The 16,926-nt window shown below is 35.9% G+C and overlaps 1 pseudogene; it reads left to right on the top strand.

The window, feature by feature from the left end:
• Nucleotides 1–950: 950 nt before the first annotated feature.
• LOC141714252 (pentatricopeptide repeat-containing protein At2g13420, mitochondrial-like) lies at nt 951–13,330 on the top strand (annotated as a pseudogene).
• Nucleotides 13,331–16,926: the final 3,596 nt, after the last annotated feature.

A 16,926-nucleotide genomic window follows, 5' to 3' on the forward strand; every position in this document is an offset into this window, starting at 1 on the left:
AGGGCTTCTCGGTAGATGCCAAAGAAACCAATAAACTGGATTTCTTCTTGCTCTTTCTCTATTTAATTTTCTCTTTTTTCTATGTTTGAGATAAAATTGTTATAAAATTTGAGGGGAAATGCATGTATATATAGAGGCGTCCCGGATGGACTTAATAGTGAAAGTTGGACATAGTGTAGGAGGGTACGTGCACCTCAACTTCTTAAACCAATGAACTAGGATTTGGAAATAACGTAAAATAAGTTAAGTTGTGTAATTGACAAGAATCAATTTTTTTTCCTGTTAATGAAATTAGCCAAACACTACGCCATCACTGATAACAACTTTAAATTAGTTTATTTGCTACTTGTGATAAATTCATTGACCTCATCAATAATTTAGATAAATTTCTAATATTACAAATTTTTTTATTGAAGCAGGTGGTCATAGTTTTGAAGTCTTCCGTAAGTTGTTTATATCACTTGGTAAAAGACCAACTCATCATGGGATCATAGGTGACATGCAGTGTTATGGCTAACAGTTGCTTATAAGCCAATAACCTGGTGTTTCTGAAATAGATTTATTAGGTTGATTTTGCCTCTTTATATATTTCTGTTTGATCATTCAAGACCTGACCTGGCCCAGAGGGTTAAAAAAAACTAAACAATACCCTATCTGTGAAGCTCTCAGGCCATGATTCGACAACAACAATAAGTAGAATATTGAAAATGAAGATTCTGAAGAGGTGAGAAACTAGAGAGAATTCAGAAAATTAATTTTTCAATAATATGTTGCATATATATGAGTTACCTAGTACTACTTACAATGTAAAAATCACATTTCAATAGAAAAAATTCTCTATATACAGGCTACATAAATAATTGTACTTGTGGCCAAGAGTACTATAATTTACTTACTTTTCAGGAACTTAAAACCTGAGCCATTTCGGGTTGTGATCAGGAATATATTAAATGTTTATTAGACAGGCTATTAGGGCTTTTGAGGATATGAGATGTTTTGTTGATGGATATGTAGGTTGTTTGGATTTTATTTATTTGCTCGATACGCTTTGTAAGTACGGGTATGTGAAAGTGGCAGACAGAGGTTTTTAATAAGACCAAAGGGTTGAGTTTGAGGTTAATGAGAGGGTTTATACTGTTTTGATTGATGGTTGGTGGAAGACTAATAATCGGAAGAAGGCGAAGAGGTTTTTGGTGAGATGATTGAGGTCGGGATTGAGCCGAATGTTGTTACGTATAATGTGGTTTTGAATAGGATGTGTAGGAAGAGGAGTTTGCATCCGGAGAGGAGGTTTGAGAGGACGGTGTCAGATGCGAGGAGAGTGTTTGGTGACATTCGTGAGAGGGGAGTTGAGCCGGATGTGACTAGTTACTCGATTTTGCTTCATGTGTATAGTAGGGCTCATAAGCCGGATTTGTGGTTGGATATGTTGAAGATTGATAAAACTATAAACATTGCGGAAATGAAAGCTTAGATCTGTTGTACAAAAGAAGTAGATGTATTGTATGTAATCGTTATCAATTCACATATTATTTCTCAGAGAGAATGTTACAGAGATTGATAGAGATTTTAGAATGAAAATGATAAGCATCTTATTCTTACTCTGGTACAGTAGTCTATATATAGAAACCTAACTGATTCTTAACTAACAGCTGTCATGGAAGAATATTGTGACATCAGATGAATGTAAGCATGACGTAAGTGAGCAGAGTAGTATCTTCTTTCAATAGGCTCCTTCAAGTTGGAGGTGGTATTGACACACCCAACTTGGAAAACAGAGTAGTGAAGTGTGGAGAAGGAGACACCTTGGTAAAAAGATCAGCAAGCTGAGACTTAGTTGGAAGATGAGTCAATTGAATCAAACCTTCCATTACTTTGTCCCTTGTAAAATGGCAATCTAATTCAATGTGTTTAGTACGTTCGTGAAATACTGGATTCTTTACAATGTGGATGTCGACTGATTATCACAATTCAATTGAACATGTTTAAGATCAGTAACACCAAGCTCAAGTAATAGACGAACCAGCCAAGTTACTTCAGCTGTTGCAGAAGCCATGGCTCGATATTTGGCTTCTGCAGATGAACGAGAAAATGTTCCCTGTTTCTTTGATTTCCAAGTAACTGGTGATTGACCAAATAGAAGAACATATCCTGTAACAGAACGTCTTGTTTCAATGCAAGACGCCCAGTCTGCGTCGGAGAATGCCTGAAGCTTTAACTGATCAGAAGCACGCAATAGAATTCCTTGATTAATGGTACCACTAAGATAACGCAAAGTGTGTTGTAAAGCAGTAAAATGAGTTATCCTAGGAGCATGCATGAACTGACTTAATGTTTGAACTGTGTAGGAAAGGTCTGGACGTGTATTAGTAAGATAATTTAGTTTACCCACATGAGATCTGTATTCATCAGGATTATAGATTAAAATACCATCATTATTGGAAAGCTTCAAATGGACTGGCAATGGAGTACAAGTGGCATGTAGAGAAGCATCCAAATGTGCTTCTGCCAGCAATTCTTTAGCAAATTTCTGCTGAGAGATGACAATCCCAGATGTCGTGCAGGCCACTTCGATCCCCAAAAAATAATGCAACAATCCCAGATCCTTTATACCGAACATAGAATCCAAATATTTCTTTATATTGTAGATAAAATCAGTATAATCTCCAGTGAGGATCACATCATTAACATATACTGCAGCTATGCAAACCAGATTGTTGTGATGTTTAAGGAACAAACTATAATCATTTTTAGACTGCACAAAACCTTGGCATAATAATTCTTCTACTAATTTGGAATACCATTCTCAGGAAGCTTGTTTTAATCCATAAATGGATTTTTTGAGCAAACACACAAGATGACAAGGGTTATCAAGACCTTCAGGAGCCATCATGTACACTTCCTCTTTCAAAGTACCATATAGAAAAGCATTATTTACATCAAGCTGATGTAATTGCCATTTTCTGCTAGCAGCTAGTGCCAACAAAATTCAAATTGTCCTCATCTTGATAATAGGAGAAAAAGTCTCCTGATAATCAACACCATACATCTGATTATACCCTTTGGCTACTAAACGTGCTTTACATCTGTCTAAACTACCACAAGATTTCAACTTTACTTTGAACACCCATTTAGATCCAATAGGCTTTTTGTTAGCAGGCAATGGTACAAGTTCCCATGTTTGATTAGAATATAAAGCTAGCAATTCAGCATCCATAGCAACCTTCCATAATGGATGTTTAAAAGCCTCTAAATACGAATTTGGTTCGGAAATGTCACAATGTGCATTTTCAACAGGGGAAACCACCAAATTACACCAATGTAGCGAAAGAGTGACACATTGCACTTGTAATCAGACAAATAAGAAGGGGTTTTATGAAGCCTAGCAGATCTACGAGATTCTGAAGCTGATGCAGATGCATTTGTCTGATCAAAATTTGATACAGATGCATTTGTCTGATCAATATAATTAATGTAACCAGACTGAGATTGTAAAACAGAGTCAGACTCAGACCACATTGTACTAAGATCACATAAGTTCGATGGTGAAGAGTCTAAGTTTAAAGACATGTCAATATCAGAAGTCATAACAGAAAGCTCATCAGTAGAACAAGAAGAACTAACAGATGGTAAGTAAATATTTGAAGGAAACAGGGTAGCAATAACATGTGAATGATATAGGAAATGAGTTTCATGAAATGTAACATCCCGAGAAACCAGTAAACAACCATAAGATAAATCTAGTACCTTGTATCCTTTTTGCGAAGAAGAATATCCCATAAACACACAAGCTTTATCCCTAGGATCAAATTTACTTCTATGATCAACAATAGTAGACACAAAACATAGGCTTCCAAACACCCTCAAATGATCCAAACTTGGTTGCAATTTATTCAAACGATAATATGGAGTGTCATTATTACTGATTTGTAGAGGAATCCTATTAATCAAATAAGTTGCACACAAAATACTTTTACTCCAAAATTTCTGAGGAATCTTTGACTAAAAAAACAAAGACCTTGCTGTCTCAAGCAAATGTCTGTGTCCGCTCCACTACACCATTCTGCTGTGGACTGTGACTACAACTGGTTTGATGATGTATTCTTATGGCTAAAAATAACTCCCCCATAGCTCCTTTGCACAATTCTGGAGCATTATCAGACCTTATTGTAGAAACAATAGTCTTATACTGAGTCGAAACATGAGCCAAAAAATTATGCATAACTTTGACAGATTCAGTTCTATCTCTTAACATATGAACCCAAGTAAAACGACTGTAGTCATCAACAATGGTAATGAATTGATTACAACCAGTATGAGATTTAATCTTGTATGGTCCCCATACATCAATGTGAATAAGCTCAAAAGGTCTAGAAGTCATAATACTACTCTGTGGAAAAGAGTTTCTAGTTTGCCTAACTTGTGGACAAATCTGACAAATAAGATTGATGGAGGTATTCTTGAATATTGACAGAGAAGGAATAAGTCTGAGCTTGTTGAATGGCATGTCCTAACCTGAGGTGCCAAATTGAAAGATCATCCTTGATAGTAGCAAAACCTTTTCTGGAGAGACAATTACAAACCACCTTGCATCCTACCAAGAAGAATTGGACTCTTTTTCTGTAAAAAGGTCCTGTATCAAATAATCAGTGCCATTAAAAGTTACAATACAATACATATCTCTGCATAGTTTTGGTACATAAATCAAATTATATTGAAAACTAGGTATATGCAGCACATTTTATAGAATTAAACCATCAAAAAGCTTGACAGTGCCAATGTGTAAGACTGGAACATGAGTGCCATCAGGAATGATAATATACTCATTTGATCCAGTAACAGGTTTATATGTTAGAAATAAACTCAGATTGGAACAAAAATGATCTGTTGCCCCGCTATCAACTAACCAACCAAGATTAGAAGTACCATCCAACATACACATCTTACCAGCCAGAAGGGCATGCTCTGAATGATCAGAAGAAGAAAATTGAGAAGAACCAGCACCACTGGTGTTTTGCTTATTAAGAAGATCCATTAGCTGATGATATTGAGCTACAGAAATCCCAGAATTAACAGCATTATCATTAGAAATACCAGAGGAATTTACTGAGATATTGGCAGCCACTTTTCTGTCTTTGAATTTAAAATTTGGTGGATAACCATGGAGTTTGAAACACCTTTTTACACTGTTCCCTGCAACATTGCAGTGTGTGCAGAAATATGTGTTCTTCTTAAAACCTGTAGCACCACCAGCAATCTGTGATCCTTTGTAATTGCCATTAGATTTCTTGAAACCTTTCTTATTATCAACCATAAAAGCCAATGCTTCAGCCTGTTAAGTAACTTGAGACAAAGACTGATGCCTTTCTTCCTGAGAGAAAATTATGAATGCATTAGAAATACTGGGCATAGGTTGCTGCATCAGAATGTTACCCCTTACAGTGGCAAACCTGTCACTTAGTTTCATCATAAACTGCAATAATTTTCGATCTTGTTCCATCAGTAACACTTTCTGAGTAACATTACAAGTGCACTTTATGCAGGTGCAGCAAGGAAGTGGACTGATATCACTCATTACATCCCAAATTGATTTTATCTCAGTAAAGAAATCAGATACAGTTTTAGATCCTTGTTCCAATTCTGCCAACTGTTGTTCTAGTGAGAAAATCTGTGTCATGGAGGCATAGCCAAATCTTTCCTCTAAATCTAACCAAATCTCTCTAGCTGTTTTGAAAAACATGACACTCCTAGAGATCAAATCATCCAGATTGCATAATAGCCATGAATATACCAAATCATTACATCTCTCCCACAGTTTGAAATCAACATGAGAAGCAACTGGTTTAATCACTATTCCATCAACAAAACCTAACTTATTTTTAGCATAAAGACTGAGTATAATTGAACATTTTCAATTGTTATAACCAGTCCCATTGAACTTTACAGAACTAACTGAGTAGTATTTGCATCCGAAAGATGAATATAGAATACACTAGACATATCCTGACTCATAAGTGGATTATTTCTAGTTTAAGCATTACCAGAACTTGTTCCTCCTGATTCTACCATAATGTTGATTATGAATTGAAGAAACAACAAGCAATTGAATCAATTAATTCAAATGATGAAAGAACAAAGTTAAAATGAGATACTGTTTTGTTGTTTTGAGTGAAAAAACAAAGAGATCGAAATGATCGAAATGATAACAGATCAAAATAATGTTGAACAAACTTTGTATAACAGATTATAAATAGATTATTATCAACAAATTGAGCAATTAAGAACATATTTGAGTCATTTAATCGAGTACTGATACGAAGATCAAGTAACAACAAGATACAGATCGGAACAAATACGAAGATCGGAACAAAGAAAAACCGACGATAATAGAACGAAGAAATCTGTTATGAGCTTTGTTGATTCAACTGATCAGAATCGTGCAATCCTTGATGCTCTGATACCATGATAAAACTATAAACATTGCGGAAATGAAAGCTTAGATCTGTTGTACAAAAGAAGAAGATGAACTGTATGTAATCGTTATCAATTCACATATTGTTTCTCAGAGAGAATGTTACAGAGATTGATAGAGATTTTAGAATGAAAATGATAATCATCTTATTCTTACTCTGGTACATTAGTCTATATATAGAAACCTAGCTGATTCATAACTAAGAGCTGCTAACAGCTGTAACTAACAGCTGTCATGGAAGAATGTTGTGACATCAGATGAATGTAAGCATGATGTAAGTGAGCATAGTAGTATCTTCTTTCAATAAAGATGATGAAGAATAACGGGATTTGTCCAAGTGTGGTGAGTTATACTAGTGTTGTGAAATGTTTTTGTTCGTGTGGGAGGGTCTAGGAAGCAAGGACACGGGTGCGGGAGTGCGAGTGCGTAGTGTGGGGATACGAGAATTCGATAAATATAATAATATGGGGATACGGGTGCGGGGGACACGAGAAAAACAAACACAAAAATTCTTATATATTTCATGTTAAACATAATAAAACCTACTAACAAAACCAAAACTTGCATGAAAATTGAATCAAATGCATCATTTATTGAATCTAAAACACAAAAATTCAATTAAAAGTTTTTAGTTCATGCAAAAATGGATACGTTAATCATTACTTTTGTAGTACTAATTGTTGAGAATCTCACTAACAAGTATAGCAACATAGAGGCAAGTGTATAAAGAATTTAACAAGTTTAGGCCAAGACCACAGTTAACAAAACAAAACATGCAGGTAAACAAAATCAGTAACTGAAATAACGAAGAGAGAAAGAAAGATGTACCTGAAACCATAGCTTTCAACAGTGACTGAAATAAAGGTTTACAGATACAAAATGCCAAGAAAATAATCACAGCTGAGTCACCAGGCCTTGCTCGAAGTCCTGGCTGCTCTTGAAGAGATTATTACCCCCTACCTGCTGCGTTTGGGATGTGCGCAATATCTCCACCAGGATAAAACAGCTCGGAGTTTATGTTAACAGCAGCAACAAAACCTCCACTTCGACCAGCACCTCAGTCGCCGAAAAATATCAGCACTTCAGGACTTATGGGAGAGAAATGCAGAGAGGTTGAAGAGAAGAGATGAGAATGTAGTGTGTTCTATTCATTCAGTTTAGCCTCTATTTATAGGAGAGGAAAAATGAAACTGTCCACACACTTAATGTCTGAATTAAACTGCTCCATTAATGAAAAAATCAAAACTGATCAGATTTTGAATTCATAAATGAAAAAATCAAAACTGAACAGCTTTTGAATTTAAATTATTTGTAACAGCTTTTAGACACAGAATATGAAATATCTGGTCTAGTACAGTTAGCAAGATACTGCAAGCTCCCAATAATCTGAGAATACCTTAACTGAGACACAGGCACTCCTGAAGTATTCTTGACAAGGGCAACTTTCGAATCATAAGGTGTACTAGCGATTCTACACTGTGAATAACCATATTTCTCAAGTATAGATTTCTCTATATAATGAGATTGAGTCAAGGTTATTCCTTCAGTGGACTGAATCAATTTGATTCCAAGAATCACACTTGCCTCACCCATATCCTTCATTTCAAAATGCCTTTTCAAGAATTCTTTAGTCTCGTTAATAATCTCAATATTGGTTCCAAACAGTAAAATGTCATCCACATATAGGCACAAAATAACACACTCATTACCTTTAACTTTAGTGTAGACACACTTATCACTTTCATTAACCTTATAACTGAAAGGCAATATAGTTTCATCAAACTTTTTATGCCAATCTCTGGGAGCTTGTTTCAAGCCATAGATGGACTTGATCAACTTACATACTTTCCTTTCATTGCCTGATGCAACAAATCCATCAGGCTGATCCATATAAATCTCTTCCTCAAGTTCACCATGAAGAAAAGCCGTCTTTACATCCATCTGATGGATGATAAGACCATGGACTGAAGCCAATGCTATAAGCATTCGGATTGTTACCATTCTTGCAACTGGTGAGTATGTATCAAAATAATCAATTCCTTCCTTTTGCTTAAAACCCTTAGCTACCAGTCTAGCTTTGTACTTATCTATTGAGCCGTCAGGTTTCAACTTCCTTTTAAAGACCCATTTGCACCCAATAGTAGAACACCCAGGAGGGAGATCAACCAACTCCCATGTTCCATTGGAAACAATAGAGTCAATTTCACTCTTGACAGCGCCCTTCCAGTGCCTTGACTCAGAAGAATCCATAGCTTACCGGAAAGTTAAAGGTTCGTCCTCGATATTGTAAGTGATGAAATCACCTCCAAAATCCTTGACTACTTTTGCACGCTTACTTCTCCTTGGTTCCTCTAATTCCTTAGGAATAGAGCTACTACTAGGTTCCGCCCCCACATTTGTCATCTTTTCCACATGATCAGGAATAGAACTTGATATGTGAGTAGAATCTTCCTCAGAAGTCATTTCAGGTATTCCAGTCTTCATAGGGTAGACATCCTCAAAGAATGTCGCATCTCGAAATTCAACTATCGTGTTTGCCACTATACCATCTATGTCAGATTTTAACACTAAAAATCTCATAGCTGTAGTGGTTTCAAGATAGCCCAGAAAAATACAGTCAACAGTCTTTGGACCTAGTTTCTTTCTCTTGTGTTCAGGAACAAGCACCTTAGCAAGGCACCCCCACACACGAAGATACTTAAGACTAGTCATCCTGCCTTTCCATAACTCCAAGGGTGTTTTATCCATGTGTTTCAGAGGGACTCTATTCAAAATATGGCAAGCCGTATTTAGAGCCTCTCCCCACATGTATTTAGGCAACCCAGAGTTAATAAGCATACTATTAATCATATCTTTAAATGTTCTGTTCTTTCGCTCAGCAACCCCATTAGACTCAGGTGTGTATGGTGGAGTAACTTCATGAACTATACCATTGTTTGCACAAAATTCATTAAAAGCATTACTCGTATACTCACCACCTCTATCAGATCTCAACCTTTTAAGTAACTTACTAGTTTGTTTTTCTACTTCAGTTTTATATATAATGAATTTACTAAGTGCTTCATCCTTATGTCTAAGTAAATAAACATAACAGTATCTACTACTATCATCTATAAAAGTAATGAAGTATCTAAACTGGTCCTTGGTCAACACACCACCAAATTCACAAATATTAGTGTGTACTAAATCTAACAAGTCTGAATCCCTAACAACGTTATGAAAAGGTTTCCTTATCTGTTTAGCAGACACACATACTTGACATTTAGAATTCTTTTCTATGGTATATTTTGGAATCAACTCTAAGTTCATCATGTTCTTAAGAGCACCAAAGTTTAAATGACCTAGTCTAGCATGCCATATATTTGAGGATTCAATACAATTAACAGTAGGAATAACATTATTAATCAAATTTCCCAAAACGGGATCCGCATTAATAACAAATAAACCATTTGACAAGTAACCCTTGCCAAAGAATGTACCAGTGTGAATAAGAACTACTTTATTACACTTAAACGAAATTTCAAAACCACTAGAAACTAAACAGCTTCCACTTATTATATTTCTACGCATGTTGGGAACATGATGCACTCTCGTCAGAGATAGAATACGTCCTGAAGGGAACTTCAGATCCACGTTTCCAACTCCATGTACTTGAGCAACACTAGCATTCCCCATCTTCACAGTCAGGCTATGACTCTGTTGATAAGATACAAATAAACTAATATCAGCACAAATATGTACATTAGCTCCAGTATCTATCAACCATTCATTTGACAGATAGGTAGAAAATATCACAGGGTTGTAGGATACATACCGGTCAACGTTGGTTTCAGAAGCCATAGCCTCACCAACAACCATGTTCACTACAGGCCCACTTGCGGTTCCAAGCACAACATTTGCTTGTGCTACCTCGGTTTTCTTCGCTTTCTTCGTAGGGCAGTCCTTACTCCAGTGCCCAACCTGCCCACAAGACCAGCATGGTTTGTTTGCCTTGGGTTTCTTGGCCTTCTCCTTGTCACTCTTAGGTTTATTACTATTAGCTTTCTTAGCAAAAGCCTTCCTCTTTTGTCCTACAGTTGCTATGTTTACCTTCGAGGTACCGTGTTCAGTTGGCATCACATGTCCCTGTTTGGACTTGTGTTGTTCTTGTACCGAGATGTCCAGCATAAGGTTGGTCCAGGTGATCTCTCCTTTCTGTCTTTTCAGGGAGAGAGAGAACTCTTCCCAAGACTTCGGGAGTTTTTCAATCACACTCATCACCTTGAACTTCTCCGGGAGATTCATTCCAGACTCCTTCAAAGCATGCACTATCATCTCGAACTCATGCACCTGTTCAGTCATGGACTTATTGTCCACCAGCTTGAACTCGAGGAACCTTGCCACATAATACTTTTCTAGACCTTGTGAGTCAGTATTATGTGTCTGGTCCAGCTTCTCCCATAAGAGTTTTGCGGAGTAGGCATCAGAAGAATAGACATCAAACAAAGTGTTTGTTAGTGCCGCCAGAATGGTCGCTCTAGCCACTCCATCCTTCTCAGCCCACTTCGCAAAAGCCTTAACTGTGTCAGCCTTCTCTTGATCCACTACTGGTTTCTCATATTCCACAACCGGCCACAGACCCTTTATAGTCAACCACAACTTCATCCTTTTCTGCCAGCGAGAAAAGCCAATGCCACCGTTGAATTTCTCCGGTAAACCGGTTAGTTCAACAGCTTGTGGGAAACTATAGGTGGTCCAATCAATGGCCCCAGCAGTTGCACCCGAACTGCTACCACCACCAACGATAACCTCACTTTCGTTAACCATTATGCTAAATTCTATATAACTATTAATCTCTTCAAGAATGTTGAGAATCTCACTAACAAGTATAGCAACATAGATGCAAGTGTATAAAGAATTTAACAAGTTTAGGCCAAGACCACAGTTAACAAAACAAAACATGCAGGTAAACAAAATCAGTAACTGAAATAACGAAGAGAGAAAGAAAGATGTACCCGAAACCATAGCTTTCAACAGTGACTGAAATAAAGGTTTACAGATACAAAATGCCAAGAAAATAATCACAGCTGAGTCACCAGGCCTTGCTCGAAGTCCTGGCTGCTCTTGAAGAGATTATTGCCCCCTACCTGCTGCGTTTGGGATGTGCGCAATATCTCCACCAGGATAAAACAGCTCGAAGTTTATGTTAACAGCAGCAACAAAACCTCCACTTCGACCAGCACCTCAGTCGCCGAAAAATATCAGCACTTCAGGACTTATGGGAGAGAAATGCAGAGAGGTTGAAGAGAAGATGAGAATGTAGTGTGTTCTATTCATTCAGTTTAGCCTCTATTTATAGGAGAGGAAAAATGAAACTGTCCACACACTTAATGTCTGAATTAAACTGCTCCATTAATGAAAAAATCAAAACTGATCAGATTTTGAATTCATAAATGAAAAAATCAAAACTGAACAGCTTTTGAATTTAAATTATTTGTAACAGCTTTTCACATTAACACCCACATTATTATCAGAACTTAAGTTAAGTTCTGATTCGAGTCATCAGTACTTAAGTTCTGATTCGACTCATCAGTACTTAAGTTCTGATATCAGAACTTGTTAAGTTCTGATTTTATTCATCAGTTCTTAAGTTCTGATTCTTATATCAGAACTTGTTACAGATCAGATTATTTGCAGGTTCAATATATTTAGACTACTTAGCCTATTTCAGAACCCAACCCAATAATCCAATCACCGATAAATAAATTCGAATTAAAATAATTCTCAAATAAATAAAATCCTCGCCCAGGTCGCCAGACGCCGAGACATTCGCCCAAATCACCCTTCGACCCGACCCGGTGCGGTGCGGGGCGCGCGTGTGAAGCACACAACAACACAATGGACCATCACACACCTTAGTAGTTGTATACTACTCATGTGGGTAATACCATATAAAGCACACAACCCCCTTTATTTATTTCAATGTGGGACAAACATTCTCAAATTTTCCAAGTTTTTCCAAGCTACTTTCATCTCTCATTTCATATGGATTTCATTAAGAAAATTCTTAAAACCATACATGAAAATTTAAGTTCAAATATCATTGAACAATTTCCAGTCATTAGATTTTAGGATTAACATCAAGAACATAATTAAATTAAGCTCTAAAATCCTAATTTTCTAACACTAATAGACATGAATACTTAATTTTGTGATTGTAGGTTGCTAAAATAGATTTTGACTATAATTTCTGAAGATAAAATTCCAGACTAGTATCGTGGAAGAATTCATGTGTGCAATACGGGGATACGTGTGTCCGAGAATCTGACACGGGGACTCGGCATGCTTCTTAGGGGAGGGTTGAATATGCGGAGGAGATGGTTGAGGAGATGGGGTGTAATGCAGTGACTCCGTCGGCTGTGACTTATAATTGTTTTTTAAGGAGTGCAGGGGGAGGAAAGATGCTGATAGTGCTTTGGCTTTGTATAGGAAAAGGAAGGGGATTTCTTTAAGCTTGCCATGCATACTTGTAATATATTAGTTATTGGGATGTTCGTAAAGTTAAATACGATGGAGATGATGAACGAGATTTGGGATAATATGTAAGTAAGTGGGGCAGGACCAGATTTGGATTCCTATACGTTGTTGATTCATGCATTATGTGAGAAAGAAAAATGGAAAGAAGCATGCCAATTCTTTGTGGAGATGATAGAGGAGGGCATTCTCCCACAGAAGGTCACTTTTGAGACGCTTTACAAAGGATTAATACAATCTGATATGTTGAGAACATGGAGAAGACTGAAGAAGAAACTTGAGGAAGAATCATTCACTTTTGGTTCAGAACTTGAGCAATATCACTTGAAGCCATATAGGAGGTGATACAAATTGGTAACTTCAAGAGTTGCAATATAAAGTCTTCTCCAGTGGTTGGTATTGTTATATAGGAGATATGTACTAACTGAACAGTCAATGTTCTGCATGCTTATTTGTATCATTGTGTCCAACTCCAGCAACCACAAGGTGCTGTTAGATGGATCTTGTGCATGGAGGGTGAGTCGCAAAGAGCAAAAGAAGCCAGACCAAATTATCTATGGGAGGATGGATCAAGTCTATGGGAGGATGGATCAAGTCTGGACCAGTTAAATCTAACTTAAAAAGAAAAAGATGACACCTGACATGAAAACAAATGACTGGGTGTCTGGACACCAAGGATGCAGAGAGTAACAGGTGTTGGGGCATAGGTGACTCCAATGCTGTTGAATCAAAGATGTGGAACAACTGCACAATCAGAGCAAGAAAGTCTCGTGTCTTGTATGTTAATCTACCGTATTCCCGTCCTACATCATCAGAATTAGGCTTTAACCGTATTCACTCAAGTGGCTAAAGCAGAAATTGAAGTGGACGAAGAACCAGCGGTCATGAAGTTTTCCATTCAGCTGTAACTAACTTCAAGAAGCAATAGGATAAAATTATCTGAGTGAGAAAACAATTCTAGTCGAAATGAAGTACTAGTAGTGTTCAATACTATGGCAGTAATCTCATATATATATCATTTTAATTCCATTCACAGTTTAGAAAGCATACCAAAAAGGAATTATAAACCTCCAATCTAAACAATTCAAGCTAAATGAATACAGAGCAAAGTTGTATAACTAATTGTATAACTGCAACAACGAATAACATACATAACAAAGCAAATCACATCCCAAGAATGAACGAAAAAACTACATAAAAATTCACAGTTAATAAATCAAAGAAGGGTTAACTATTTTAAGTGCGGTAACTAGATTCAGGGACACATAAATTAAGTTCAAGAACACACAAACAAGTAGTGAAGTCTAATGAGTTGTGAACATAAATACAGCTTGGCTTTACAAGTCTAATATTTTGTCTAGAAAAAAGTATATAGCTCTTCAGATTATTGTATTTGCATTATAATTCTATACACACTTATACAAGCTAGAGAAACAATGGTACTTACTACAAAGACCCCTATCAATAAAAGTCTCAAGAACAAAATGAAATTTAAACATTAATCATCGACTGCTGTAACTGATCATCCTCGGAATCCAATTGAACATAAATGCTTTCACGGTGATAAGATTTGCAAATGAAGTAGATGATTGTCTGGATGACAAGTCCAAAGAGAATCAACATCGACATTAATATAGTCCAAAGCAATATCCGCAACAACAAATCCCAAATCAAGTCTTCTTCGCCCCCAGCACTTGCTTCAAAGCCAAGGTGAATTCCAAGGAAACATAGGTTATGTATAAGAAAAAGTGCAGCACAAAGTCCAGTGTTTCCCTTAATCAAAGAATTGCTTTTTAGCATTGCGTGAATTCCATATAGATCCTCCAAAACCGATACTACGTTTGACAAGTGACACACAAAGCTTATATACAAAACTCCCAATAAATACAGCAGTAAAATGATAGCAACTGTAATTCCAGCGGCACTCGGTTCTAAAGTAACAGGCCACTGAATTATAACACGTAGAGCACCAATGATTAATGTGAAAAAAATGACAAAGTTCAATATAGAAGTAATCATTAGTCTTTTCCAAACCTTTGGAACCGCTGCTTTCATGACCTTGGCGTAAGTTGGTTCTTGTGCAGTGTAAATGCATGCAATCGAGTAAACAATTGCTGATGTCCAAAAAATGGGAAGGGTTAGGGAAAAAATCAGGGAGAGCTTCAGGGAAGAGAGAATATATGAAATCACATTATTCTTATCGTGAATGATATGTTGTAAAAAGAATAATTGGATCTTGTTAATCTCTGCGAAATACATGAAAGAAAAATGAAGGATGAGAAGCAATATAATTTGGCTGAAAACTTTTTTGAAGGAGCTTGTGATATAATAAGCTTCTTTGAAGATGCCAAAGAAGCCAAGAAGCTGGAGATCTACTTGTCTTCCGTCCATTGGATTTTTCTGTTTCGTTTCTTGCAGCAGAGAGATCGTATACAAATTTTTAGTTATACAAGTAGAGATAAAAGTACATGTATTATATAAACATCATGTTTGCGATGGTAGGGTTCAGTTTGAATTTTCAAATTTGGCTAACTTGTATTTAACCTCCCGCTCCCGGGGAAGTTCAGAACGGACCTGGTCGCCCAAGTGAATACGTGTTGCAATAAGTGTCTCCGTGACCACTTGCCACTTCTTCCAAAACCAATTTCATTAGCCAACTTAACAACTGAAATTTCCGTGTAATTGAAAATAAAAATAATATATATATCATTGAAAAAAAATAAAATTTATTTTAAAAGTAATTATTAGATAATTTGGAAAGTTTAATCAAAAATTGGTTAATTTCATTACTATAAATTAAAATGATATATAATTAGGACGGAGGGAGTCCAGTTGACTAGATACCCCCTAATATTTGTCTTTATTCCCGTCAGTAATTTCAAATATAAATAATTGTAAAGAAGTATGATAAAATTATTTATTTATTTTTTATAGTTACATTGTCAAAGACAAATTCGATACTCCATTATAGCATAATGTTTGAGTATGTATAAGTCCTAAATATATAGGTTTTTATTGTTACTTTAATGAAATTTTTTTTAATATATTAAAGAAGAGTTTAACTCCATTTTTAGTATAAATAATAAAATTTAAATGTTATTAGAAATAAATATCATAAGATTTTAATTTTATTTTAGTATATTTACAATCTAACTAAAATTAAATAGAAGAATACGAGTTTAATATATTTTAATAGATATAGAACTTGACTTCTTTAATTAAAATTAAAATTTTATAATTGAATTTAATTGTATAATTTTTATGTTGTTCCTGAGAATCGAATATGAGAGATCACCAGCAACATGTTTATATGACGTGTGCCATAAGATTTTTTAAACTTTTTCCAAAATACTGTTTTGCAACTAGATTTAACTGGTGCAACATAGATTAATGTAATTAAAAAAAATTCAGTCATAATGTAAAAAATTCAGTCATATTTGAACATGCAAATTTTTCTTATTAAATAATCTTCGAGATCTGAAAAACAGTCTTCATAGAATTCAAAAAACATAGCACTCAACTCTCGATATAAAAGTCATTCATATCTTATCGAGTCCTGTTAATCCATCACCCGAATAAACAATGATCCCACTATTTAAAAAAATAATAATGATCCCATTACTTCCTACTTGACACACGTATATTTCTTTTATCAAATCCATTTTAACCGTCCGAATAAATTGATTAATTTTTTAATATATTAATATAATTTGTCCTATATCACGAGAGAGTGCTGCTGTTATCTTGAACCTTTCTTCAACTCTCTATTCTTTTGTTATATTGTGTTACGCTCAGATTCCTTCGAGTGTTTGAACATTTTTTGGCTGACTTGAAGGTGCCTTCGGCTGATACCTGAAAGTGAAGAGAATGCGAGAGTTTGTACCCCCGATTCACCTCCGGTGTGAGAGTAAGAATCTGGTTGTAAAGGTGAGGTAAATACT

Source organism: Apium graveolens, chromosome 3 (genome assembly GCF_009905375.1).
Source record: "Apium graveolens cultivar Ventura chromosome 3, ASM990537v1, whole genome shotgun sequence".
Taxonomy (NCBI): Eukaryota; Viridiplantae; Streptophyta; class Magnoliopsida; order Apiales; family Apiaceae; genus Apium; species Apium graveolens.